The following is a 5,206-nucleotide window of genomic DNA, read 5'->3' on the forward strand; positions in this document are numbered from 1 at the left end:
CTGTCTATCTTGTTTTCCTTCATTAAGATACCCCTTAAAACCTACCTCTTTGACCAAGCTTTTGGTTCTCTGGCCTAATATCTTTTAATGTGGCTCAGTGTCATAATTGGTTTTACGATGTTCCTGCGAAGCGTCCTGGCATGCCATATTAAAATATTTATAATTTGTTACTTTTGGTGGGGGTGGTTCTTCTCCCATGGAAGAAGTTGAGAAAACCAGATAAGTCATCTTCCCCACAACCCTCTCGTCATTAAAGGCACTCCTTGAAATGTCCCCCTTTGACTGAATGTTTGGTGATTCCTCATAACTTGCGTCCATTTTTTCCCCAGAAGGATTTAGAAAGAAGAGGGGGATCATATCGAAACTTAAAAAATACTGAAAGGCCTGGACAGAGTGGTCGTGGGGAAGATGTTTCCATTAGTCGGAGAGACTAGGATCCGAGGGCAAAGACTCAGAATAAAGGGACAACGCTTCAGAATCAAAATGGGGAGAAATCTTTTCAGCCAGAGGATGGTGAATCTATGGAATTCATTGCCACAGAAGACTGCGGAAACCCAGTCATTGAGTGTACTTAAGATGGAGATAGATAGGTTCTTGATTGGTAAGGGGATCAAAGATTACAGGGAGAAGGTGGGAGAATGGGGTTGAGAAATTTATCAGCCATGATTGAATGGTGGAGTAGACTCGATGGGCCGAATGGCCTAACTCTGTTCCTATATTTTATGGTGTTATGGTCACAGTGACTCGCAACGATGAAAGAATACTGTTGGCAAAGGCTTGCAAGGAATTCTGTTTCCTCTTTTGATCAAGATAACGACTGAGTAAATTTATCCAGTGAGTAATAAAACAACACTGACCACGCGACCCTGGGAGCCAGACCACAGAGCAGAAATGATGGAGGGTGGATTGGATGACCTTGTCGAACACCACAGAAAGATTTAAATAAACAGACAGGGAAAGATAATGTGCAGTGGAGTGGTTACACCTACAGGAGTGTAATTCGTGACTTTGACTAATAAAGTCTCGGTTCTGTGGATAATAAGATCATAAGAAATAGGAGCAGGAGTAGGCCATTCAACCCTTTGGGTTTGCTTTCTCATTTGATAAAATAATAGATTTTTTTTATTAGCATCACAAGTCGGCTTACATTAACACTGCAATGAAGTTAATGTGAAAATCCCCTTGTTGCCACACTCCGGCGGCCATTCGAGTACACTGAGGGAGAATTTAGCATGACCAATGCACCTAACCAGCACGTCTTTCAGATTGTGTGAGGAAACCAGAGCACCCAGAGGAAACACATGCAGACACAGGGAGAACGTGCAGACTCCGCACAGACAGTGACCCAAGCTGGGAATCGAACCCAGGTCCCTGGCACTGTGAGGCAGCGGTGTTAACCATTGTGCCACCCCATCTGACTGTTGCACTAACTCCACTTTCCTGCCAAATCCCCTTTGCCCTTGTCATTCAATAATCTGTCTTAACTCAGCCTTGAATATATTCAATGACGCAACATCCACTGCTCTCTGTGGAAGAGAATTCCAAATACTAATGACCCTCTGAGAGAACAAATTCCTCCTCATCTCTGCCTTATTTTTAAATGGGGCCCTCTAGTTCCACACTCAGCCGCAACAGTAAATGTCCTCTCTGTATCTACTCCATTAAGCCTCCTCAGAGTTTTATTTTTAAATTCCACCAGCTGTTATGGTGGGATTTGAACCTGTCCCCAGAGCATTAGCCTGGGCCAGCAACACAGATGGCGCAACGTCACTCACACTTTACGTGATCATACTATTTATGAAAAGCTCCGAATATTTGTTCTCCGTCAGGCAGGTGACCAATCCCATACTTACCGTAACAGCTATCTAATGACAACCATCCTACAATGTGGTATAGGTGAGCAAAGTCTTAAGTATTTACTAAACTACTCTCTCCTACTTGGCAATTGAGGTTTCCCAGCAAAGGATTCAAAATTAAATCCTTTGCCTTCTCAGCCTTTTGGCTAAGATCAAGTGCAGTATCGACATGCTGCACTTGGTTGAAGTCATTAGGTTACATCTTAGCTTCTTTTGAAGCAATTTTTTTAAAGCGGCATCTCGGCCTTTTGGCTAAGATGCAAATGAGATCAAGCCTTGGAAGAGGAGCTATACCTACCCCAATCAGCTTGGATCATGTAGATAAAGCCCAAGACAGGAGCTGAGAGCCCTGTCTTGTCAGCTTGGATCGGGAATGTCCCAACTCATTGGATCTCTGAATTGGATTTGATTTGATTTGATTGGATTGAATTGGAATTGGAATAAAGTATATAAAAAAAATTGAGGTCTGAACCTGTCAGACCTGAAATACTCCACAGCACAACCTACTAGCTGTGCATTTTTTAACCTGTGGTTGTAGATGCATTGGAAGCAGTTCATAAGAAGGTTGCTTGGATGAATACCAGGAATGGGTGGGTTGTCTTATGTGAGAAGGCTAGGTTTATATCTACTGAAGTTTAGAAGAGTAAGAGGCAACTTGATTGAAGTCTTTAAGATCCTGAATGGTTTTGATGGGCTGGATGTGGAGAGAATGTTTCCTGTTGGATAATCCAGAACTTGGGGTCACCATTTAAAAATAAGGTGTTGCTCATTTAAGACAGAGATGAGGAGAATTATTTTCTCTCAGACAATTATGAGTCTTTGGAACTCTGTTCCTCAAAAGACAGTGGAAGCAGTCTTTGAGTATTTTTAAGGCAGGGCAAGATAGATTCTTGATTAGCAGCTGAAGTGAAAGATTATTGGGGTTCATTAATGGTGTTGAGAAGAATGATTTTGTCATGGAGGGGGGTGGGGAGGTGCTGGAAGCCTGCCCATTTAGCTCCAAATAATGTTGCAGGCCAGTATCCTAATGGGATCTCACAGCACAAGCAGGGGAATGTTGTCCAGTGGCCAACCCAGGAAAACTGAGGGTGTTTGGCTGGTTAAACTTTAGTAGTAAATCACAAGGTCTACTTCAGTTCCAGGGCAGGTGACAGGAAGGCCATCCATTGGATATTACATGCTCCACCCCAATTGGGAGGAGTGGGGTAGGGGAGAGGTGGAGGCTAGCAATCGGTGGGGAGGGGGCGGTTTCATATCATGAGGGATCCCTCAATGCACTGTCTGCACTTGCACAGAAAACTGAGAGATTGATGCATGTGTGATAGTGCCCTCTAGTGTGTGCAGTCGGTTTTCTGGTGAGAACAGACTCAGTCTACTTCCCCTACTGGCATGAATCACATTTTGCCTTTTGGCACAAAGTGCCATTAGGTTCCACCTGAGAGCTCGCAGGAAAATGGGTGCAATTCTCTCCTGTTTTCAAGCTCATGTGGCACTTTGAATTTTTTTGGTAAGATCGCCCCTATTATCTTTGGTCCCTGTCACAAATTCCATTTCCAACTTTGCTTTTGTACATGTTTGCTTTTGTAAACATATGAATTAGGAGCTGGAGAAGGCCACTCAGCCCCCTCTAGCCTGCCTCCTCTGTTCAGTAAGGTTATGGCTGAGCTGATTCTAACCTCAACTCATATTCCTGCCTGCCCCCAAGGTCCCACATGGCAGACTGGTCAGAAAAGTGAGATTTCGTGGGATAGAATTGAAGGTGGCAGAATGGATCCAAACTTGGATCGGTGACACTATACAAAGGATAATGGCGGATGGGTGTTTTTGAGAATGGAATACAGTTCCTAGTGGGGTTCCACAGGGCTCAGTCTTAGGCCCTCAGTCAAGAGGCCCTTGCTGTCTGTCGCATATATGAAAGATTTAGACTTAAATGTGGAAAATTTGCAGATGACAAAAAAGTGGCCATATAGTTGATACTGAAGAGGATAGTGGTCGGCTGCAGCTGATATCAATAGTTCGGTTGAATGGGCAGAGAAGTGGCAAATTGAGTTCAATCTGGAAAAGTGTGATGTAATGCACTTGGTGGGGGGGGGGGGCAAATGAACAAAAGAATATTCAATAAATGGAAAAATATTGAGAAGGGTTGAGGAAGTGAGAGACCTTGAACAGCAGGTTCACAGATCCTTGAAAGTGATGGGACAAGTTGATAAGGTGGTTAAGAAAGCATATGGAATGCTTTCCTTTATTAGGCAAGGTATTGAATACAAAAACAGGAATGTAATGATGGAACTTTATAAACATTGGTTAGGCCACAGCTGGAATTTTGTGTGCAACTCTGGTCACCACAATACATGAAGGACATTATTGCTCTGGAGATTTACAAGAATGCTGCCAGGGCTTGAAAATTGCAGCTAGGAGGAGAGATTGGATAGGCTGGGTTTTTTCCCTTGTAGCAGAGGAGGCTAATTGAGATGTATGTCATTATGAGGGGTCTCGATAGGATAGCATGCAAGACTTGTTTCCCTTAGATGGGGAGTCAGTTATGGGGGGGGGGGGGGGGGGGGGGGGGGGGCGGGGGGGGGGCGGGGCGGCGGCGGCTTGAATTCCAGATGATTAGTATAAGGATTAGAGGGGATATGAGAAATATTTTATCACCCAAAGGATAATGAGATTCTGGAAGTCGCTGCTTAAATTGATTGGTTGATTCTGAAACACTGTTACCTGGATGTGCATGTAAAGTGCTGTAAACTGCGAGATGACAGACCAGGTGCTGAAAAGTGGGATTGCTATCAGTGGCTAGTTTTTTATTTCTTTTGTGGCTAGTGTTGACTTGATGGGCTGAATGGCCTTTTTGTCCCCCTAACTTTTCTATGGTTCCTTAAATAAGGAGACCAATCGCCTACATAATACATAAGAACATAAGAACATAAGAAATAGGAGCAGGAGTAGGCCATCTAGCCCTTCGAGCCTGCCCCGCCATTCAATAAGATCATGGCTGATCTGTCGTGGCTCAGTTCCACATTCCCGCCCTCTCCCCATAACCCTTAATCCCCTCTCTTATCAAAAACCCATCAACCCGCGTCTTAAAAATATTTAGCGAGGTAGCCTCCACCACTTCAACGGGCAGAGAATTCCAGAGATTCACCACCCTTTGAGTGAAGAAGTTCCTCCTCAACTCCGTTCTAAACCGCCCCCCCCCTTTATCTTGAGGCTGTGCCCCCTAGTCCTATTATCCTTTCTGAGCGGGAAGAGTCTCTCCACCTCTATCCTATCCATCCCATTCATCATCTTATACGTCTCAATGAGATCTCCCCTCATTCTTCTAAACTCTAACGAGTACAAGCCTAGTC

General features: G+C 44.2%; 1 non-coding gene across 1 annotated transcript; it reads left to right on the forward strand.

Annotated features, from left to right (window-relative positions):
• Positions 1-1,982: 1,982 nt before the first annotated feature.
• LOC145354125 (U2 spliceosomal RNA) lies at positions 1,983-2,182 on the forward strand. Its single transcript, XR_013888805.1, has one exon. It is a non-coding gene; the product is annotated as a U2 spliceosomal RNA (small nuclear RNA).
• The last annotated feature ends 3,024 nt before the right edge of the window (positions 2,183-5,206 follow it).

The sequence above is a fragment of the Carcharhinus amblyrhynchos genome, chromosome 16 (genome assembly GCF_965287045.1).
Source record: "Carcharhinus amblyrhynchos chromosome 16, sCarAmb.v2.hapA, whole genome shotgun sequence".
Lineage (NCBI taxonomy): Eukaryota > Metazoa > Chordata > Chondrichthyes > Carcharhiniformes > Carcharhinidae > Carcharhinus > Carcharhinus amblyrhynchos.